General features: G+C 40.4%; 2 protein-coding genes across 4 annotated transcripts in view; one reads left to right on the forward strand and one right to left on the reverse strand.

The window, feature by feature from the left end:
* Positions 1-24,874, reverse strand: part of LOC308071824 (uncharacterized protein) — an 85,793-nt gene that overhangs the window by 57,694 nt on the left and 3,225 nt on the right. The window lies entirely within an intron of this gene.
* The window catches only part of LOC308071823 (prokineticin receptor 2), a 46,678-nt gene continuing 21,804 nt past the window's right edge, over positions 1-24,874 (forward strand). For all 3 annotated transcript variants that reach the window (XM_080407838.1, XM_080407839.1, XM_080407840.1), the window contains exon 1: positions 1-24,874. This exon is cut by the window's right edge. The gene's annotated coding sequence lies outside the window, so the exon portion shown is untranslated.

Genomic DNA, 24,874 nt, shown 5'->3' on the forward strand with positions numbered 1-24,874 from the left:
ATTTTTAGGCAGATGGTGAATGTTTTGGAAAAAAAAAACAAAACCATTTTTCTGATGCAAGATGAAGTTTCACATTAAATTGGAATTGCTGCCGCTTAATAAGTCCTACATCTGGAAGCAGCGGTAATAACTGTATCATGGCCCTTACCCCATGCCGGCTTTATAATATCAATACTTTTTATCTTTTCTGTAAACGCAAAGAGTAATTCATGTTTGTGCAACATGTTAGAAATTTCAAATGACATCTAGGTAAAGATAAAGATTTTTTCCCTTTAGCTAATCTAATGCTGTTATGTGCCTCTTCATACCACACTCAGGGCTACACTGGCCCTTCCAGCATGCCACATGGATACACTGCTACGTGGACAGACACTACACCCCACAAAGAAACCTACCAGTGTATCAGGGCTGAATAACCTTTTTTCAGATCAGATGGCAATGAACAGTTCCTGTGTTTCATCATTTAGGGTGTGTCCCAGCTTTCTTTTACCCATGGAAAACTGCATCCGAAACATGCATGGAATGAGTCCCCTTGGAAAACAAAGCAGAAAGTTTTGCAGAGGCCCCTTGGGAGACTATGCACAAGCACAAGCTGTGGTACGTTTGCTGGTCAGAATCTTTTTTAATAGACAGTTCTTATTGGAATATACTGATTTATTTTTAACAAAATTAAACAGAGCAAAAGTCAGTTTTGAGGAATTTCTCATCTGAACTTTAAGCTATGAAGATTTAGAAAAAGTTCCTCTTCATATTTCTGATAAACTCTGCTTCCTTTCTGCTTTGAAATCACTTTTGGTTTAAAAGGAAAGTAAATGTTAGAAATGAGAGGGCAGAATTAAGGCAAAATGTTTCAAATCTAGTCAGATGTTTTTAATTTTCATTTTATGAAAATTCTCAGCACTGACTTTTCACCTCAATTAAAACATCATAAAAACCAAGGGAAATGTTTCTGTGTACACTATTAAAAATGTGCAACTTTACTTTGTTGAATATAAATTGAAGAATATGTGGCGTCCAAGGAAACAGATATCTATCTTTTGGTTTGTGTAAAAAAAAAAAAAAAATTAGTGATGAAAGCATTTAATGAAGAACATTCATTTGAAATGGAATAGAAAGGACTTTTTAAAAGACTGGCTAAAAACCCCCAATATCAGCTATGAAGTGACGGTTTCAAAACCAAGTATTTTGTTAGCTGGGAATAATTCCTACTTTTTGAAAAGCTGATTTTATAAAGATCAGCTCAGCTACATCCACAGAGATGGCATGCCACAGACAGCTGCCCTAATAAGCCTGTGAATGATTTATTACCCTTCAGTGATCCTCAGAGAAACATGATTTGCAAGCATAACACAGACTTTTTCTGCTACTCTGGATGCAAAGGCTACTTATATTTCTCTCTTCCCCAGGTCAGGATGGGACACAAGCACTTTCTCTATACAGCAGCCAAGTACAGGGAAATTCCCCTCTACAGAGGGAAGCCCAGGCTCAGGACTTTGATTTATTCCAATGTTACTTGGTGCAAGATTTGCCCAAGAAACCCTTGATCCTGGACACCTCTGATTTCTGACACCAGCCCCCCATCTGATTTTCTGGGGCCACAAGTCATGAATCACATCAGTAGAAGAGGAAATCTCACTATTTTTGTGCACTTTATTCAGTGGCTTTTGAATGTGACAAGCCTTGCCACACCCAGTGAGACCCCCTATCACTTGCACACTTATATAGCATGGCTATGTGAAACAAAGCAGCTCAGCTAAAAAAAAAATAAAAATAAATAAATTAAAAAAAAAAACCACCAAAACCCCCCCAAAAAGTATTAACTGTTTAAAATTGAAATAATCTAACTGTGGTTAACTCCTCTACCAGCATCACACCATTGTGGACCTGAGGACATTCCTAGGTTGTGTATACATGTAGGCTGTGACTTTGCTATCCACGCAAAAATAATCACATTGCAACATTAGCATCCCCTCTAGCCTCAAGGTGCTGGTGTCTGCTGAAAACCGGTGCCAGGTATAAGGGCTAGAGGCAGGACTTGGGGCACAGAAAGTTTTCAGGCAGTTCTGACAGAGATTCTTTGCAGACTGACTACTTCAGTGGTTAATGATGGATTCATCTGGTGCTTTACCCAGCAGGGAACATATTGTCAAGAGCAAGGGGGTAAAGGTACAACACTCCCCAATTTTTTTGGCTGGTTTAATGCTGGGCTTACTTATGTTCTTGATTTTTTTTGAAAGACTGAGGTATGTTTCATATTAGGCAGAGTCCACTGTTCAGAGTATCTCATTCCTGCCCTACCAGGATATTCAGGGCACCCTTTGGAGGGAACCTGTTTGGATATACCCTTGAAGATTATGGAGCTTAGATCTCCTTGCCAAAAACAGCAGCACACCCTGAATCCAAATGATCCTCAATATGCTCTGGTGCTTTTAAACGGCTTTGTTGTGTTTTAAACCAATGGCATTAAGTGCTTGAGGAACCTCCATGCTTTGGAGAAAAACAGATAAATACAAAGGATTTACACTAGAGCCATACACAATGCCCTGGCGTTGGCAAAGGCATTTCACAGATAACTGGAAATGAAGCCAAGCAATTCTGAAGGACTGTCTGGCAGTCCCCATTGTTTTAACATCCTCAAGGATGGACAGGCAAGTACACTTCGCTACTTTTTGTTTCTGAGCCTACCAGTGACCATGCAGCCATATTAGCAGAAAGAACATGTGCACTCCAAGGAGGGCAGACAGATGTGCATTTGCTCTGCTCACACTTGTAAAACAGGTAGGTGCAAGCAGGTCTGGCTGGCAAGCCGCGCAACTGCAGTATCGCTGTGATGCTCAGAGGTAAAACACATTTGCTTGGGCACACCGCCACACTAATCCCATTATTTAGCTTCCGAACTGCACTGGTCCATATCAAGGTAAGATCAGAACCTGGACTGAGCAAACATTTGACTACCCACATGTTCCCACTGAGGCACAACCTGCTTGTTACCTGCTCCATGCCAGGCACGATCAGGAAGGAAGAATTGCTTAGTGCAATAGATAGGTTACTTTTGCAAACCCTTTTTGTTTGCCAGCATTCATCCCTTAAAACATTGTCTAAATTCACATATTCACAAACCAGGGCAGAGAGTCAAAGAGAGCAGCATTCCTGGGCCATATAGCTTTGATGTAGCTCCAGGAACTTGGAGTCTCTGTCTGCAGTTTATGGAAAGTGTGAGGAGTTACAGGACTAGTAGTGGTCCATAAAAAATGCTAACTGTAGGGGTGAGCCAGAAAACACCCCTCCTTCCACAGAGCTTTGGCACCTGACTCCAGTGCCCTGATCCCCGTAGGAACTGCGAAACCCTGCCCTGTGGGAGAAACAGCACTGGAGTTAAGAATTTTGGCACAGCTCTGGCACTTCCCATTCTGGCAAACGGATTTCAGTTCTGCTGATGGAAAAAGATCTATTTCACCTAGACAGAGACTGAAATTTAAGAGGTATTTTAGCAGCCAGCAGTCACAAATGCAAGACATTTTCTGACCTTTCCGTTGCTGCGTACCTGTTTATTTTAGTGTCACACAGCCTATTCTGACTAATGTCATGGTACTCCTGCCTTATGGGACATTAGGGCCTGCTCCATCCACACAGAGTTTAATGCATAATCAGAGAATTAAAGGACATAAGTGGCTTCTTCAGAGTCCATTTACCACTTCCTATATGTACTGAGTTGTGAACTGTTCATTGATGGAAACCAAGAGTACCATCTCCCCAGTACTACCATTACAAAGAAGTACTCAACACACTGATGCCAACAACAGACAAATATGTCTCTTTAGAACAATTTTAGAAATCATGGTCAGCTTGCACTGAGCAGAGGATACTATATCTATTCAGTAGATAAAGACTGCTTTAATGCCCAGTGCATTCAGGCAGAAGACCCTCTCACTCCAGTCTGACACAACTGCAAGCACAAAAACCTGTGACAAGGCTGGGTAAGACTAGTAAAGCTTATTATTTTGTACTAGTCCACTATATGATCAAGTGCATTTTCTTGCATAAGAGAGAATTAGGACAAAAAAAAAAAAAAAAAAAAAAAAGAGTGAAACTTTCTGACTTACTAGAAAGTAAAGTTAAGGAAAGTGCATGTTGCCAGAAAATTGTAGTTATCGATTTTGCCTCCAGCCTCAGTGACAGTGGTTAAAAGCTTTCCTACTCTACTGGAAAAGACGCTGTAATTTAAAAAATAAAATAAATTCATTGTAATGTTCAGTCTTAAAGCAGCACTGTGTGTTACAACCAAATGACAGAAGAGCCTTTGGGTATTAAACAGATCAAGAGGTTTTAAAGGCAGCATGATTTTGACAGTCTGCCTGTCACACTTTCTGCTTTCTGTATTGAGCTGCACCTAGGAGCAGACTGAAGATGAAAATACTTTCCTTTTCAAATAACCTGTTTCAGCCCTTATGGGTCCCTAGGGGAAGCATCATTTCCCTTAGAAATGAAAGAGATGAATACCATATATTTACTTCTGAGAGAAAAAATTTACTTTGTGCTGGGTGAACATCAAATATAGTATTTAAGCCTCCAGCAGGCCGACTTCGTACACACCTTGCTGTCAGTTTACAGCCACTTAGAGCTCTACAGAGAAGAACTGAAAGCATTTGCCAGGGAAGTATCTCAACATTAGCTGCTCTGCAGCAGAAAGGCAGCAGCTGAGAATGGATTTTTGCACTAAGCAAGCAACCTGCCTTCTTTACAGTCAATCAGCTCAAAAGGCACCTCTGAAGGCTGCTTCATCTTTACTGTCTGATGAGAACTACTATGGGATGGCCTGAAGTTTGGGATAAAATGTTCAACCTAGGACAGGCTGCTTAAGGTTGGCCGTCTAATTGACAGAAGTGTAAGTTTAGGAGAAACCACTTTCACCCATGATACACGTGTGAGAAAAGGAGAGCAAGCAAGGCTGACCAGCAGCACCCAAGGGACTGGCAGGATGGGTGCCCTGCTGAGAGGCATCCAGCAAATAGCTGGGACATGAGCAGGACACCTGAAGGAACCTTTAAGAGTTATATGGTGGCACTTGGCATGCATTGGTCCCAGCAAGCCAATGTTTGGGAGAAAACTATCAAAATTAAGTAAACTCAATCCTTCTGGCTACATCATAAAACCCTTCCCAGAAGTACTAAAGCTTTAATTGAATTGCTGTTTTCAGCCATTTGATTTTAAAGACCAACCTCTTTTCTGGGAATATTGGGTGGTTTTTTTTAACAGCCCTAGTATATCAGAGCAGCATAGTTTATACAATTAAACCAATCTTGCAGCAGTTTCCAGCTTGGTTGCACAGCACAGCAGTCCCTGGGCAGTCCACACCTTACTCAATATCTGCTCTTCAGTTAGACCACGCTTGGCGATAGTAGGAGGAACACTTCAACTCAGAGAAGAGTGAGAAAATGGTGAAATACATCCTCTTCTGAATGCTTGGCCTCTCTCCCCTCCCAGCTACACAGCCTCAGGTCCAAAGGCTACACGGCTAATCTCATTCCCTCATTTGAGACGCATGAGCATGGTTCATTCATTCCAGGCACAAATGGAAACTGCATGCCAGTGGGGTAGCCCAGTACTTCTCTGGGGCTGTTGCACATCGCCGTTGGAATAAATCAGAACAACCACCTTGAAATTACTTGGAGTATATCTGTGTACACAGTAACAAGGGATCTGGTCCCTTGTGACTTAAACAACTTTCCATTTCCCTTACTTAGCAGAAAGAGATCATTTAAATCAAATACTACACTTAAAATCATGTCCTTTCTTCAAACTAAAGACAATAAGTCCCTAGCTATTATTTACTTCCCAATTTCTTTGCACATACTGCAGTTCTTGTTATTCAAGCATAATCACAAGAGGAAAAACAAATGTTCTTCATGTAATTATATTTCAAATGTTTTACTTTCAGGTCATTAAATCTCTGGTATCTTCCTCCTGCTCTTCATGCACCCTCTTATTTCATTGCTCTTCAATGGCTGCTGCCTATGTGGCAAGCCCTTTCAGCTAGGGAGCCACTAATACTGCAAATATCATTATACTGCCATTAATGTAACACCCAGCAAGGTGCCCAAGTAGCTAAAATTATTTCTCCCAAACTATAATCTCTTGAATTTATTGACCATGAACTTAAAACGACGCTTTGTCATGCTATTGTGTTGCCTGCTCATTTCTCCAAAGAAAGGTGATCAGTCTTTTTTAAAACGTTTTTCTGTATAAAAAGTTGTCAGAGGCGCTTCCCCCCCCCCCTTTTTTCTCTTCCACTATTCTGCTACTCCTTTTTTTCCTCCCCTAGTCACTCATTACTACTCTTAGTATCAAGATCATTACATGAAGGGAAGTTCATATCATTGGTGAATAGACAGACTAGCAATTTGATGCCAGTCACCGCCCTGTCAGAAGGTACTACAGAAATTCAGCACAAGGCACCTGTAGTCTTCCATAAAATGAGGGAACAGTGTTCTATGCTCCAAACCCAGAGGTATTCTGAGATTGTCTTCAAGGCACTAAACCAGTGCCTCAAAGAAAGTTCCATTCTACTAAAAAAAAAAAAAAACAAACAAAAAAACCCACACACCACAAAAAACCACAACCCAAGAAAACCCCACTACGACAAGTTCATGATCTGAATACTTTTTCAGAAGAAAACTTCTAAACATGACCATGATAGAAATGAGGATAATCAGGATTATGATTGTCAGGATCAAAACATATATACTTCTGGGTTTGGGGTTTTTTTCCAGAGAGTATTTATGTTCTTGTCCTAAACTTCCACAGGTATCTTCCAACATGGTACTGACAGAGGACAACACAGCATTCATCACAAGGACAATGTGACTAGAGCAGCTTCCCAGAACTGAGCTACATTTGGTTCATGCAGAGACTTGTGAAAGGAAATTGTTCAAACAGCAACATGGATATATGAACAAACAGAATAAAGAATGGGAGTAAAGGTGATTAATAAGATTTTGAGGTGCTGATGCTGCAACACTAAAGTGGCTTGTAAAACAAAGTGATTTCCAAGTGCCTGAAGCCAGAGTAACATATCAAACTAGGTATTGGTTTGAAGAAGATTGGACCGGTAATCATGCAGGAGCAGATCTCTTGCACGCTTTAGGACACTATGGATTCTGGAGGAATTGTACTGGCTTCACTCTGAAAAATCTAGTTGACAGGTTGTTTAAATAAACATGCATTCAGTCCAAACAATAATGTTTTCTTCCTAAAGTGGCTAAGCATCATTGCAAAGTGGATTAATTGTTGATAAAACTCCAAAGTAGAGGGGACAGCCAGCAGTTTAAGCCCTGCAGCATGTTTGTATGAAATCAGGGAGTATAGAAATGATGTCTCTGAAATCAGTAGGATTGTTTTTATTTTTGTTGAACAATGATAATGCTGAGAAGGATTATCAGGAGCAGCTCTCATGTGCTGGTTTTCTGGCTGGAGTCAGCTCATTACATCCATAACAGAGAATGTCACTGATTTCCTCTCTTCAAAATAAAAGGATTGACAAATGTAAAAGAAGTGAGCTGAAATACTCACTGAAAGATTACAAAAAGCAAGGCAAAGTCTATAGAAATAATTGTTCTGCACTTCTTTTTTCCTAAACTGTGTGTGCTTGTAAAACATTGTGGCCAGCTGTTGTTCTTACACATAAAGAAGTTCTCACTGTTATGATCAAAATGATAATGAGCTCCCCGATGTCATACACAACGCTCAAAACATTGTCTTCTAAAGCATACAAAAGAATTGAATAAATATTTGTCTAGAGCTTCAAAAATGACATTCCATATGAATTTAAAAAAAAATCATAAACTGATTTGTATCTTAACCATGCAAAACACTGGATAAATTTTGAAAATGTAGAGGTTTAGAGATTTTAATTCATAGAAAATAGTAACAGAGGTATTTTGATGAGACTATCAGAAGTGGAAGTATGTTGAATACCAGCATGAAAAAACATTCAGAGAATAAAGAGATCAAATGCATAAAATTACTGGAAAAGTGAAGAACTGTTACTGCCTGAACTTGGTAGCCTGGTATTACTTCACTATCTGTATCCGCTATATTGAGTGTTGAACGTTTGTGTCATTAAGATCAAGACAAAAGATGAATTCAACTCCTTCACAAGTATCTCAGTAAAATGTACTTTACTCTGTCAAAGCAGGTGCATGGGAAATTACAAAACCAACATTGCTGGGGTTTAAGTTTCTTGGGTTCTTTTTGTTTGTGGAAGTGATCTGTGGATAATATTCTGCATTCTTTTGCAATTAGATTTACTTCAGTATACATGAAAAAAAATGTAGGTTTTGAGTATGGGAATGTAGTATTAACTTAGCAGTAGACAAGCTGTCACAGAACAAACTAGGAAAGTGATAACTGGGGCAAAGCATTGACGGGGATAATAAGAAAATAACTACACTACTTGTAAGCTATTTTCACTGAAAATAAAGGCTGATTCTAACCATACAGAAGCACTTTCTACAGACACAGAAAGGTTCTTCTAACTACTGATAGCCATCTGATACCAATGTTTCTTTGCCTTGTTTTTACCTAGCATTTAATTCTCAGCCTGCTCATGGCAATGACAACTTTATCCAAATAGAAATAAAGCTGGTTTCTTTCTCATCCTGTATTTTATAACCCAGTTTGAAGGATTCTTTGACTTACTCTGATTAAATCCTTAAACTTTGCTGTGACCACTCTTACCCTCAATAGCATCCTGAGACCCAAACACTGGTCATAACTACAAACAACAGAACACTAGATTGGGAAGAAATTCTACAACGTGAGGCCACACAAAGCCATTGAAGTGGTAATTCCTAACAGCATCGTAAACCTTTTCCTGTCTTCTCCTCTGCAAGACAAGGCATATTTGGTGATGAACACAGACTCTGGATGCCTAGAGAGCCAACAGACAGAACACAATTGCTACAAGGGGCTACCAAAACTTGATCCTACTATTTTCCAGCCCTCTTCTGCAACAAAAATTATTCTCCCCCAAGAACTGCACAGGCCAAGCGAATGGCACAGCACTCTCAGAGCTGGGCTCCTGCAGTGGAGGCTGTGAGAATCCATTTCAGGAAGTAAAAAAAAGAACAAAACCCAAACCCTTCTTAATGACTACACAAATTTAAAGAGAATAACAAGATTATCATGAATTCACAGTGATTAATTCCCACTAAAATCACAACAAAATTGATTCTCCTTTACACTCAAGTCTTTTTATGGTAATCCATCAAAATGAAGTAATAATATTTAAAGGCCCTTTATACTACTGCAGTAGCAGAGTCCCTAGGGCATGAGAATCAGATGTCACATGCACACAAGCAACTAAAAGCAAAATCTCCTCAAGTGCCTACATCTGTATTTATCATCTATGTATACAAAGAGATAACAGCTGCAGGGCTGAATAAAAATAAAACTGTGGTCAGCCTATAGCTGTCTTTCCTGCTTGGGGTTTTTTGGTCAGGAAGGCAGCTGAGGTACCTGAATGTTTTAAGAACTCCAGTATAATTTGATCTGTGAGAACTGAAAGCAGAATTGGAGAAAAATTGAGTTTTGGCAAAGCTATTTGGAAGGGTAAGTGTTCAGCAATGAAAAATGCAATATTGCTAGACTTTAGGGTCATAAGCCTATCTTTAGGCAAAAGTATGCTATGGCCCTACAAGCTGTGCTTTTTGAGAACTAGATGTCATAACTGAAGCAGGGTTTCTACAGAATCTTTTTGAAGGAGGATAACAACTATAATTTCTTAAAAAATTAATCACAAAACAAAGTCTTTTCACTTGAGTAAAGGATTACATGGAATGGTTCCATACCAAGCTGTCGCCAGCTTTCAGAAGTTTCCCCCCATTCAGCAAGCATCTTAGCAAGGCCACACTACCGAAAAGAGCAAGGACATACCATCAACACTTGGCAAAAAAACGTCAGTAGGTTCAGAGAGAAACATCTAATGGCCATGCCTTGTTCCACAGGGAAAATGCTGGGACAGATAACCCAGCCATTACACCACCAAACCCACCCTAAGCCTGCAGGGATCAGAATTGCTCCTCTGGCAGAAAAAGCAATTATGAAACACCACATGTAACTGAGTGTACTCCCAAGTGATATAAGCAGAGTAGCGCACACAATTAGAATGGAAGGCCCTTCAAACCAATGACACCCTCTGTCTTACGCTAATTTATGCCAGTTCAGCTCTGTTGCTTTGTACTGCAAAGCTTAACCCAGAGGGACTCAAGGCATATTAATTTTATTAAATGTTCCATCCTATCCACTGCTCTAAAGTAACTTATTCAGCTTTATCTGCACAGTCCCTCATCTGCTTCAGTGCTACCCGGCTCATTAAAAGACCAATATTTTTCTAATTTTCTCTATCTTTTTCTCTGTTGCCTGTCCTATAATTCCCCCTCTGCCACCTTTTCTGTATCAGAACTATACACTCCTTAAATTTATGTTGTAGGTGGTGGTTTTGGGGGGTTTTGACTGGGGTTTTTGGTTTGGGGGTTTTTGTTGCTTTGTGGGGGTATTTTGGTTGGTTTTTGTTTGTGTTTTTTGTTTTTAAAACAAGAATGCATAAGACTAAGAAGGAACATAAAGAACACCTTCCTACAAACCACATTTTCTAATCAGAGTAATGAAAGGAAAGCTATAATAAATAAACAATTTGGTGATTCTGTATTAAAGTCACAGGAAGTTTCTTAATGTAGCATGATACTGCCCACTAGGAAACCCCACAGAGAGTTAATAGATTCAGTGTCATTACAGAGCTGCCATCCAAGTATCCTAATATTGAGTCTAGCTGATGTTAAGGAGGGTGACTAAAAGAGGAGGAAGAAGCAAGCTTCCCTTCCCCACCCCACCCCTCCTGAGATGCAAGGGGAGAAGCACTGGCAATGTCCATTTTGATCATCTTTTGAGTGTTGGGGTTTTTTTTTTCCTTTACTATTCCTTTTAAAGTAAAACCACAGTCCCTATTCAGCAACTCCAATTTGTCTTACAGGGACATGTAAAAGCTCCACCTGAGGCCAGGGCCTCTGTCTGGTATGTCAGCAAAACCAAGGGCAATGAAGATTTGTTTATACTGTAGGTGTCAATACAGTGCTGAAGTATGGGACCTAGTGCAGATGTCAAAAATGAACTAGTCTTTGTAATGTGCAGCTTTTGAGAAACTGAATCAACAGGTTCACATGAGTGCATCCCAATAGCAACATATAATTTATCCTACTGCATCCTGTGCTGACGCTCTTAAGTATATTTGAGCATAAGCCCCATGTACATCCCATCCAAAACAGAAAGGGAGGAGAGTGAGATGATCTGCTTACTTCCCCTGAGGACCTACACAGATCCAGGAACTAAGGTGTCTAAATGCTCTGTCACCCAGTGCGCTACCTCTTGGGTGCAGCTGAACCAAATTTAGCATTTGTTCCAGGAGCGAGGATGTCTCACATAGGTTTGAAAGCCATATCCATCAGCATACTTTCCCCTCAGAAAACACTGCTTGGCTGGGTTACAAGGCGTATTGGAAAAAGAGATACTAATCCTAAACTTGGATAGTTTTGTTACCATGCTTCAGCACAGCTCTTACCAATGCCTGCTTCCATGTTCTCCATTTTCCATTTGCAATATGAGGAGCTGAGCTGCAGGGACATGAGCGAAGGCCCACAAGTGTGCATTTTCAGTGAGCAGGGTGCTACGGCTCAATCTGACAAAAGCAATCGTATAACCTGAAAAAGCCTCCCTACATCACACAAGCACCATTACTTTGTGGAACACCTGACACAAAGAAGACACAGGCGTGTACTAGGATACAACAGCTGAGCACTACAGTGTGAATTTTCTTGCTTTCCTTGTATCCTACCCAAATATTTAATAAATTATGTCATGGCAGACTTGTAGAATGGAGCGAAGTGCAGCTAGGAAGGCCCAAGTAAGTGATGGGGTTGTTTTAGATATAATAGGATTTCACATAAATATAAGAATCATAGGATAATTTAGGTGGAAGGGACATCAGACCCATCCCCTGTTCAAAGCATGCTGCTTTTAACCTAATTTGCAAGGGTTGCCTTAGATACATTACTGAAGAGCCACAGCAAGACCAACAGAAGCTGTTCCATATGTTCTCACCTCAGAGAAACACTTAAAATGAATGAACAGGATCGACTACCATTCACTTTGACACAATCCATGCGCTGCTGTTCATACTAGAAACACTTATAGAAGGAATGATTTTGTTCGCACAGATGTTCTTAAGAAAAATATAATTAGTGCTCTACTCACAATTACATCCTCAAACCTTTTACTAAAACTATCATTCTTTCACTCAAAAGTAGAAATAGCTTCAATCAAGCTATCTGATAATTCACAATATAAAAACATTGAGTGTCAGAAAGAAAAAAGGTACAACCTGTGTCAGAAGCACAAATTTAAAAGCCCTTGCATAAAATCTATTCACCCTGCAGCCAGCAAACAGAAGAGGCAGTTATTTACCCTTTTGATGTACAAATAAAGCCTGAGAACATGTAGTCTCTCATATCTGCTTTCATACCTCTATATGCATTACTTACAATGGTTCACATTGGCTGAAGCGATGTTGGATCAAAAGTCTGAATGGTGTATCTTTGATAAACATCTTAAGATTTCCTCCTTTCAATATTCTCAGCCTTAAAAAGGCATGACTAGTGTCAAACGGACTGACACCTACTACTACTTTAGCAACTGTAATTACAAAGTAACTGAGGAAAAAGAACACCTGTTTCAGTACTTTCCAATATCATGTATAAAGAACATTCACACTTTCAGAAGCCTCCAGTAAAAGAGAAGCAGCAAGTGTTGTGGACTAAAGAACTGGAAATTACCATTTTTTGTTGAGATGTGAGCAATTATTTTTTTGTATAGAACACTCCAAACACACCACATTAGACAGCATGCTTGCATTCTTCACTGGAAATAAAGACATTTAAGGATAAAATAAATTATTAGCTTATAGTTAATGAGGGGGAAAAAAACACTAGTCGTACCTTCTTTTCAAGGAACACACCAATAGGTATTCCTACCTGCAAAGTCTGTTGTTTCAGTGTCCCCACAACTGAGTTACTGACTGCTTGGCATTTGATGTTTGCTATGGACTTGCCTCCAGCTATGTTGCTCTTTCCAATGTGTCTGCTGTAACTTTGCATGCATACAGTAGGAACTGTCCAGTGCTGATTTTAAAATAATAGGTTATCTTTTCCAGCAGTTTAGCTGTATAGACACAACAGAAATACTGAACTGGTGAGTTGTACTGCTGTCACTTCGTGGAGGTGTTACTGAGAAATACAATGCCAATAATTAGTGTGTACGGTGGGAAAACGCATGTCAAATTGGCCTGTAAATGCCTGTTGTACCATTACTGCTAAATGGCATCTCACTGTATGTAATTACACGTTCACACAATATACTTGAATGATAATGCAAAAATAGATAATTTATGGAAGAAAAAAAAAACATACTAGACTGGATAACTGGAACTGTGCAATACATATGACCTGCACTGAAGTTTTCCGTGTTTCATTCATTAGCAGCCTATCACCTTTTAAAAAAGTTTAAAGAACCATTACGTGTTTCAGAAAATTGGCTCCTGCACTTCTAATAGGATTGTAGAAGCAGCAATAGTATTCTTCTGGAGCAACTGGTATATCCAAAAGAGACAAAGCTTGTCTCCTCCCACTTCCACCGACTTGTGAAATAAGTATTGTAGGGAGTGAGACAACATCTTTTATTTCACCTACATCATTGCTGCTTGATGATCCTGAGCCTGCAGAAATGTGTTTGCTCTGACCTCAAGGAGAGCAGCAAATCTGCCTCCAGGGACAATGTGCACATTACAGTTGTGTGCCCTGTGTGCTCAAAGCTATGAGAAAGCATATGGCTGGTATCATATGGGCCCATCATAGTGGCAGTCCATCACTCTTGGGCATGCAGCAAGGCTAGATGTCTCTCTGAAAAGCATGTTAGCTCAGGTAGCAGTTAACTCTCACTGAAGAGGCAAACAAATGTGTTCCTTCACTCGGCACTACTCTGCAAAAACATCACCTAGATTTTAAAGCTGATGAAAGAACACACCACCAAAAAAATCCCAGAATACCTAAGCTGTCACTTCAGGCTCTGTATTTATAAAACAGAGAGCCCTGCCAAGACGGAACACCCAACCTTCTACCACACACTCTTACTGCCCCATACCAAGGCTGCACCCCAGAAACCACCGGTCTTCCTACCTCTGCAGTTGAACAGCTCCTGCCCTGAGGGGCTTTTTCTCATTGTAGCAGCTGTCCAATGAAAACCAAGACACACCAAACAAAAAAAAAAACTCACCACAAGCCCACACAGCCTGCCTCCGCCAGAAAAAAAAAGCCAAACCTAAGGTTTGCCCTTCTTCAGCGCTATCTTCTAAATGATCAAGACTGATCTCTCACAAAGTAGCTGTAACGACAGCTGAAGAGTTCAAGAACAGGTCTTGCCTTTTTCTTCTTTGTGAAGAATTTATCTGGTTTGCTTTTTACCACACATGGATGGCACAGAAAGACTTTCCCAAAGGAGTAGGACTCCATGGCTCCACTGTAACAGGTTTGTTGGGTTATAATTCAGACTTGTCCTGTGCAAAATACACTGGGTTGTCAAAAACCCTGCAGTGTTGTTAATAAAAACATCTACTGAGAAATTAAACTACTGTATTTTATTTCCCAGGTTTCAAGTTTCTCTCTGCCTTCCCACCCTTGCCCCACATCTATCATCCAGCTTGACTCCAAAAAAGTAATGGCTGAGCAGAGGGCATAAACTGCCCTCGTCTAAATGCAGGAGGCAACTCCTTCTGCAGCTCCTGTGTTTCACAGTCATGAATTGCAGAGAAAACAAAAACTTGACTAAAATAATCATCAACCTTTTCAGAATCATTGTGGGGCAACTCTTTGTCACGATGATAAAAAGGTATTAATCGCACAGTCAAAGAAATCGCATTATATCATTCGTAATAAAGAGACGTCAAGATCATGCATATAGCATGACAGCTACAGTGAAGCATGTGCATCATTCTGACCTTAACCATTCCAAATTGTAGGAGTTTCAGATTGGGGTGTTTCAGTGTGTTGCATGCAAGCACTCTGTAAATCCAGATGAAAGCTTGGAATACACTCCTTCCAATCTATCCTCATTAGTGACAATACAAGGCAGTGACCGAAGAGAAAAACAAGTGAATTTTCCTAGCACAGGAAAGGCACTCACAGGAAGAAGAGTTTCCTCAAGGCTGAGAATTCTTTTAAATACTTGCACCCTACCTACGTAAATTGTTTTTAAGACCAAGCATGCAGCATGGCAGGCCATGCCATTTGGAAAATCCTCACATCTGAACTTCTGATGTGCAAAAGCTGAAACGTTTCACTTGTCAGACAAAGGCAGGGTCAGTGTAAGGTGCCCTGTGCTTTGCTGGAGAACTTCACCAGTGTACTGGCAGCAGTCTGTGGGGCACAGTGACATCCCAGTAACCTGGAGCACTTCAGCATATGTATTTCTAGGATTTATTCATGGAAAGCTATTCATATGGCCCCTGCAACACCCATGGAAGAATCCTAAATACAAGTATGAAAGCTCAAGATTTCACTTTTTTAAATTAAAATGGGGCTTAATTAAAAATTTCTCCCCGTCTCCCTCATTAAACAGCTAGCTCTCCCTCCAAATGCTTGCATGCAAAGCACATACAAATCTCAAAACACAAATCCCAATTAGTCTGGCACAGACATCACTTCAAGGCTCTCTGCTTCTAAATATTGATTTTGTGAAAATTTAAGCTGGTTTTCTGCCCTTAGAAATAAACAGATTATCTTTTACAAATGACGAAATGCACAGGTTACAGTTATCCATGGCCATGCCCCTCATGACAATCACCAGTAATCAACAGCAATCAGATCACTACAAAAGAGCAGGCTGAACAGGTATGTATGAAGTGCTGAAATTCAGCCTCCCTGGGAAAACAAAGTCACATTACCATGTGCATAAGAAATGTTCATTTTTGATTGTCAAAAAGCTGGGAATATTTCTAAAGACTCTTTTTTTCAGTTTTATATCCTCTGTGCACTTAGCCCCCCTCTCTGGATCCAGTTCTCAGCCTATGTACAGGGTACCAGTCCTCATGGCTCGGGCTCGGCACTATTGTGAACATACTAGAAATTCCACCTTGTTTCCCATTACCTTTTTGGCAAGGAAGAGCATCATAAACCCATCCTTGCCAATGCTGCAATGACTGCCAAGAGCAGAGCACATGCATATCATCATTCAGGATCTATTCACTATCTGGACTAATCCTGAGCGTGTTAGGAGGGGGCTTGTCAGCCCTGATGAAACATGTGCCAAAGCATGATCTGTTCAGGTCTGGCAGACAGTAAAAGCACTGTATATCTTCTTTTACACCATGTACACTCTTGATTAGCTCAAGTGCTTGGAAAGTTATCTTAAAGCTGCAGGAGTAGATAAGTAAAAGCAGAGGAGAATTTAGGCGATGACCATGAAGAAATATGTCTCAGTCCCTGCTTTATTATGAACATGAATTAGTGGGATGATCCATTCATTTTGGAGGTTTTCTGTATGAAAACAAATTATCCATGACCAATATGCAACACCTACATGGATTAAAAAGGAGCAAACATTGCCTCTTCTGCACAACTCTTTGTAAACAAAAGGGTGGCAAACAAACTCTCAGAATACTAAATAATGCATCTTCATATAATTAACTATATTTATTCAGAAGCCTTCAGATTCTATACTATTTAGACAATTTTCAGAATAATTATCTGGAAAGTCCAATTTGGACATTGCAGCCAGCATGGATTATTTTATTTTTTTTTCCAACTTATGATTGAACAGATTAAATTCTATTATCTGGTCAGGGCAGAATGATTTCTGAAAGTTATAAGTACTAAACTATCATGGTTTCCACCATTACACATATTTTCCTCTAATTAAAATCTCACATTTCTACAGCCACAGGATCATTTCTTTTACTAGGATACTAACATCAGCAATTCGTTTTTCAACAGTTTCACAAAGCACACACTTGGCAGCAGCTGGAAATCACATCAGGTTAGAAACGCCAAAGTAGAGGCCAATACCTGGGAGCTTTGACAGGAAGGGAAAGATGCAGGAAACCATCTATATAATGCTTCTGAGGCTGTTTCCTGCTGCTCCAACAGCACTAACACATCCCAAATTACAATGTGGATGGGGCTGCTATCTCCTTCTCTTAAGAGCATCCTCTCAAATAGCAGGTTTTCCCTATTCACATCTCGTAATCCCATCAGCAGTGACCAAACTAGTGAGTATACAGTAATAGAAGTCAAGTGTGGAAAGAGTGATTTTAAGAAAGTGATTTACAGATTGGATTTCCATCTCTTACAGCCACTGTTCTCACTGCACAGCCACATCCCATAAACTCAGTTAAATTCAGAGCCTAGCAGAAAACAAGGAATACCAGTGAATCGCATGTCCTGCAACATTAATTTTCTTAAAGCACGAGAATTCTTTTACATAAATGCATCACCCCTTCAGCTTCAAAGTCAGGTAATAATTTGTAGGGCTTGCCACTCACGAGGCACAAGCAATCCAGTTCAGCCAGCTTCAAAGATCATCATGATTATAAAGCAGCAGAACAAATGAATGGTGAAAATACATACTTGCAACCAGACAAATAAATAGCAGGTAAGAGAACAAAACAAGTTCTTCCTATTTTCACGGATGTTGTCACAGAACTAGCATTTTGAAGCATGACATGTTTGCATGCTCTGGTCAGCCAAGTGAAAAAGGTTTAGGAGGCTCACAGACCCCCACATAGGAGGCTGTGCAAATGCATCACCTCACAAGCACCCATGTCCTTCCTCAGCCAGGATGCTGGACTCCTTGGGTCCCTACTGCGGGGCCTGTCAGCCAAGCAGTTGCAGCCTGCAGGAGATACTGCGACTGCAGCTGTGCCCTGCCCTAGGACACAGAAGCTGTTCTGCAGACTGCACGGGGGCAGAAATGCTAACAGAGTGTGCTATGCTTATATCCAGCTGTGAAAAGTTCCCATCTGTGCATCCTTTAAAATTTTCCACATCAGAAGAAAAACAGATTGTGAAGTACTATCAAGGATGTTCATTCTATAGACAGAATGACTGCAGTTTTATTTCACCTATACCTTGTAACTGAAATATTACCATAGTCACAGAACTGCTTTTCTGCAGTTCTGGTGTATGACAGTTATTGGCAACAACTGTGCTATTCAAAAGTGATGTTCTGTAACTCACCTGCATTACCAACAAACCACAAACCTTCTTAAATAACTGCAGAATAAGGAAGGCTTGTGCCATTTGTCTCAAAAGATCTAGCTAAGGTCTAATATTCTGTTCTATATCGCAAATAAATCTGTTTTCCAAAGAAACCAAGAAGGCCCAGAAAAACTCAGGACTGCCCTCTTGCTGATGCACAAGTGCAATACTCAATGCTGGCATTTGATGTCTCTGTGCTGAACAAAATCCCTTCAGGCATGGATGGTCCCCTGCTACAAGGCTGCAAACAGCAGTGGGGAAGCTAATTTGGTTTTCTTCACTGCATCTCTTCAGCACCCATCTCTCTGAGACAAACTGCTGTGCAGTATGATACAGATGGTGTCAACCGAGAGACAACAAGCCAAAAAGTTGAAGGTATATAAAATATGCAAGAAGACCTTACAACTAATAACAGGAAGATCAGGAAGAAATAGATACCCCAATAGCTGGAAGTAAAGAGGAAGAAATGTGTCAGTTGCTTAGGAAAAATGAGCAAACGTAGTAAAAAGTTGAAACGATAAACATTGAACTACTCAAATACAAATACTGGCCAGTCATCCTTAGAAAACTGTGTTGGAAAATGGATAAGGAAAACCGAAGTATGAAAACATCTGCTTATTTCAGAGATAGCTAGTTAAAAAGTAGGTCAGCTGTGTTTTCGATACACTTCTAAAGTGTTTAAGTTACTCTGGTGTACCAGAAACCCTTTGCTTTTCAGCCAGATGTACTCTGGCTTAGAGAACTTGTGAGTTAGAAGCAAGTATCACCAGGGTTCTTCTGTGGTTATGCAGGAAACTGAGGGATGCACTTGTCTTCAGCGATCTTCCATCAACAGACTCGTCAATACAAGCCACTGACATGCTGATCCTCACAAGCATTTAGGAAATGTCAGGGCATCTTAAGCTTCCCCAGAAAACTACAATCCTCTAGTAACTTCTCAGCTATTCCTTCCCTGCTCCTCCCTGCATCTTGCAGAAGACAGTAGGCTGATTTTCAGCCCTACTAGATCTACCTGGTGGTAGAAAGCCAAGCTGAAAACCTGATCAGTGACTTCAAATTCCATTTGCCGAGTAAACTGCTTTTCAGAAGGGATGGAAACTGTGATGTAAGCTGGTCTGACATACAGCCAGTAACTCAAATGAAATTAAATATATCCCTTGTGGGCTTGATCTTTGATTTTATTTTCAGGTAACATGGAACAGTATGCAAATCTAAACTATAAACATGCTACTTTGTCCTTTCCATTTTAATAAGGCTATAAAATCTCTCTCATAACTTTAGAGTGTAAGAACAAAGCAATAAAATCATCTATCACCAGTTATTTATTTTAATATAGATTGCATTCTTACCATTTTAAAGCAATTTGCCATTCAGTGAACTTCAACAAATGAGATCTTTGAAAATACAGCTATTAAGAGAGATTAATAACAGTTTCTCACCTCTTATCCCAGGAGCCTGAGATATTCTCCCATTATTGCTATTCCTGTCCTCAACATACTCTTCACGCAGAATTAAATAAAAGGGCATGAGAATGTGGAAGCCATAAGCAGTTTTCAGTTGTGAAGATATGGCAAGATAGGCAATAACATTTTGCTTCAAAGCATAGCCTATTTAGTCTAGTGAAATTATTTTGGCTTTTAAAATCGCAAATCCACTTAAAAGTGGAGGTCACTGAGCATTCAGGCTGCCATGCAATATTAGTACAGTCAGGTGCCTTCTGATGCTTGCAAAAAATGTTAACAGATATGCTGTCATACTGTAATGCCTTGTTTCAATGCTCTCTTTCATTAAGGTTTGTTTATTACTAAGGAATGTTATCCCTTTAACCATGCTCCATATTCTACCTACTGTATTTTGGGTAATCAAGATGCTAGACTTTCTGAAAAGTGAGATTTCTTCAGAGAAAGGTCAGAACACTGCTTACAAAACCTAATTGCTCTGAATATACATATATGCCTTCTGAACCCGTACAACTTTCCTTTATTTAAGGAAATAAACAGTGAGCAGTTATCAAACATCTATATCGGATGTTCCAGTGTGAGATCAGTGCTGAGACTTAAACAGAGCCAGCTCTCTGTTTTGGAGGTCATTTGATGTTGACTCAGAGAAATTCTGACAGTTCCTCTATGAAAAGTACAGCAGTTAATGCAATACAATACTATAGATAAAACAGAATGTTCAAAGCCAATTAAATCTCTTTGGTAACATAACTACTTGTTATAAATCAAGACAAGGTTGTCACTCCCTTTGGATCAAGGTTAACCTACTCATAACCATTAAATTCACACATCCATTATCAAGGATCTATTTTATAGCTTCTCACTCCAATAATCTAAAGCATTACCAGCTGAACAGGGAGCAGAATGACTTCTTATATCAGATATGGAAAAGCAAGAAGGGATTTATACTGTCATGTCTGGCTTTCATGTATGTTTTTAGCTGTACTGGAATAAGATCAGTAGAAACCGGTTAGCAATACATAGTAACACAAAGCTATAAAAGCATAGAAAGACTGGAAGACTATTGTGGGTTTTTTAACCCAGCAGAGGATAGAGAATATTTCTGCACAGCAACAGAAGTATTAAACTATCTCCTCAAAAAGTGTAGGTGACCAAGCTAAGCCTCAGCATTCCCAAATGCTGGAAATTAGTGAATGCTGAAGCCCAGCCTGTATTCCTTTTGTTAACAAGCTGAAACTTTAATGTAATAGACTTTGCTGTACTACGTCAATGATACCTAACTAAAGATACCAAGTTTTCCTGTGAAAAATCCTGAACCACAGAGCAAAATCAGAACTCAGGTCTACCATTCACATTTCCAGGAATCATATTAAAAACCCTAGCAGCAGTAAAAGCCACATGTTTCGTTAAGAGTAGACAGACTACTACGTAGTTTTGCAAACAGTGCAGAGCAATAGTGGCTTTACACCACCTGAAGATTCACCCCTCTTCCTCTACAGCTATGTATTGGAATATACCCTGTTAGCCTAGTATGCTGCAAACCTGCTGGGCACTTTGTGAGAGCTATGTAGCACCTATGCTAGCTCAAAAGTCTAAGGAAAACCAATGATAAACAGAAGATAAATGCTAACTTGAAAAGTTTCCTCCACAATCCAAGAGAATTGCTTTAAGGCATATTTAATCTAGGCTAAGTGCATTTAGTGACCCGTTAGCATTTGCTGCTGAAAACAGCTGGATTTGAAATGTTAAGCCTCAGCTTTGATTAACTACCCCATAATCTAAAAGAGCAGCTCTGAGACACAGAACAGATTTATCTTTAAAAGGAAAAAGCAGGAAAACGCAAGCAAAATGCTTCCTCTCGTTAACTTTTGAAAAAAGAAAATACACAGGTCAGACTAACACGAAGATGAGGCACTGCCATTCTTTTTTGCAGCAGGAGTGAACAACGTAAATTTTAGACTAACTGTCCTACTTTAATGTTACCAGAGGTATTTTTGGTGCCCAAGATTAAACTCACAGCTGTGGCACGTTTTAGCATATGCAGTGCATTACTGAAAAGAAAGCCAAAGCTGGAGGCAGAGTAGTTTATCTTACATTTAACAAAACTCAGAAGATCCTCCAAGAACCATCCTGCATGAAAAGGCTGTACTGATTATGTGAATGCTCCCTAGGAGCATCACACTGATGCAGGATGAACAGACAAGGAATGGATTCACAGCACCAGGCATTCAGAAATTTAAATGCACATTTCACAAACAATCTAGTAACTAAGGTTTAAAACAGACTATAAAAAAAGATTTCAGCGAATTAGAAGTTCAATGAGTTCATCCATTGACATACGCTTTCCAAAGTGGCATTTTCACAGATTAAAGCAGCGCCAACCTCAGTATATTACAACAGGTGTAATTACCTGGCACTAAGTCACACAGTTTCTCTAAGGACGGTGACTGAGGTTTTATGAAGACCTGCATAGGCACTTCATAGAATATCAGCAGCACATTTAAACATCCCACATCATACCTCATCTCACACAGCCAGAAGACCTGGAGTTTTCTCATGGGGGTCTGGTGAATGTGGGGACCCCCAGGAGTGCCGAGGGAGGGGAGTGTTGCACCTGGGACAGAGCACACAGGAGCATGCATGGCCTCAGCACCGCAGGGAGCTCCAGGAAGGCTTCTGCTCCCAAGGGCACTCTGCCTCTGCTTCTCTCTCTTCTGGCAGAAGACACTAAATCTGGGGTCCTCAAACTACAGCCGGCAGGGCAGATACGGCCCCCCAGGGCCCTCAATCCGGTGCCCAGTATCTACAGAACCCCCCCCCCCGCCCACCCCCCACCCCCGCCAGGGGTTGGGGGGGAAACCAAGCAGCCGCAGATGACTGCCTGCCACTTCATCCGCGCGCCGGCCCCCTGGTTAAAAAGTTTGAGGACCCCTGCACTAATTGGACATGATTTGGAATACAGTTTTAGCCAGACTCCAACACATTTCAGCCCATGTGAAAGAACCAAAACTATACAAAAACATGTAACCTATATACCTGGTTTCATTTTTGTAGTAGCTTTTTTGAACCCCATAAAGTATAACTCCCTCCTAAGAAATCCTCCTGTTTCCAAACTAGAGAAGACTGGCATTGGTTTCAAAAGACTCCCTCAGGCACTTTTTCCATGTGCACAGTTTCTCAATACAAAATTTTACTGTCATGCCTTCACCTCTCTGCCAGTGGTGTGCTCATGGCGCAGTCTTAACCTGCTCATACTTCTCTGAAAGAACAAATGCAACAAGAACCACCCATTGTCTAATGCAACAATGCAGCTGAGTCCAAGACCATCAGATCTGTACAGGTAACATGGTAACGTCTACTCTGCTCTTGCACAGACTGAATCTCAAAGAATTGCTGGTCCTTCAACCCACAGCCCTGCTGAGGACTAATCAGGCTAAGTAAGCTGCTGGGCTATGGATTAAAATACCAAACTGAAAACAAGTTCGTGGAGCTTTCCCTTCTAATAGCATTTCTCTTGTAAATGAAGGGAGCTTCTACTCAAACTGGGCTCCCAGGCCAGGAAGGCAGCAGTGTCTAAATGCAAATACAGGTAAAGACAAATACTTTTCTTGCCACTTGGAACAAGAAGCAGCCAGCTGAGACTACTCAGCATCAAGTCAGTCAACACGAGAAGCCTTTCTGACAAGGCGCTAAGAATGCCCATATTCTCTGCCAAAATTTAACTTTAAATAGATCTAAGCATTTAGTAATGAAGTAAACTGCAGCATAACTGTACAACACTGATGAAGCTGAGGCAGGGATGATAGTAGCAAGCTTTTCACCCAAGAGGAAGGGACACAGCTGCATAGCCAGATGCCAGTAAGAACAACACAGTCCCAATTGTGTTGGACATGGCCATCACAGGCCAACCAGATGTCCGAACAGCATGGAAAACACTTCACAGAAAGAAACATGCTATCAAGAGCCCAGATCATAATCGCTGTTGATCCCCATTCTATTTAACCTGCATGAAGCCTTTTGAGGTGGCATTTATGCACACCCTAACCCCTTTTAGGAACTAAGAGAACAGTAACCTTCCTACTGAAGCAGTTAAAGGGAGAGAAGGGCTTCAGCATACTGAATACACTGTCCTTATTCCCATATCTCTACACTAACTCTTTCAATCAACTAAGTGTACCTGCAACATTCCTAATCACTACTGCATATTCAGGATCACAATGTGTTAATCCCAGCATTTGCAGTACTGAAGGTAATACAGGTTGGAGATTAGTAAAGTAATTCAATAGACTAAAATACTGGTGATGTTTTAAATATCATTATCAACACTATCTTTATTTTACAGGGTGTGTATATAGGCACCGTAAAAATCTTTTTGCCCTTGGGAAGGAGCGCAACTTGCTTTAACTTTATGGCATCACAGGTTTTCTTAATCTTTCCTCAGAGCTTTGGAACGTTTCTATAAATTTCCCAACTTATCTTGCAAATTAATTCAGACCTGCAAATATGGCTCTAGAGGCTGACTCTCCCTATGCCTGCACTCTCTTTAATTATGCCTAAGGAAAAGCAGCAGCAGCTGAGGACAGAATGCTGCTGCTCTGCCAGGTTAGCATTCACCATCACTGGGAACAGGAGTAAATGCACTGCGGATGCCAGGACTCTGGGGATCCAATGGTTTCAACTCACTCATACAAACCTACTAGAGAGGCCACTGCAAAGTGGGATGGCAGGTCCATATACTCTAATTTTGGTCTCTAGGTATTTCTAGGTCTTGGAATAACTCACAGAGAAAAGATAAATGCTATTAAGGAACACAAACAGTTCACCTCACATTTTGGAGCTTGGGAATAAAACCCACATGACTAAAAGCTATAATCGGCAGTTTGGCATTGGGCCATCCAGCTACAAGCATGATTGATATTACATTTGGTTCCATCAAACACTATGCCTATAACAGAGCTATCGGCACCTTAGAAGCAAAATGTCTTTTCTGATGCAGTTTTCAAGGTCACCTGTGTAGCACACCAAAAGCTTTAATTGAAGAAAACTTCTGTTGTAGGT

Source organism: Falco punctatus (genome assembly GCF_963210335.1).
Source record: "Falco punctatus genome assembly, chromosome: 12".
NCBI lineage: Eukaryota > Metazoa > Chordata > Aves > Falconiformes > Falconidae > Falco > Falco punctatus.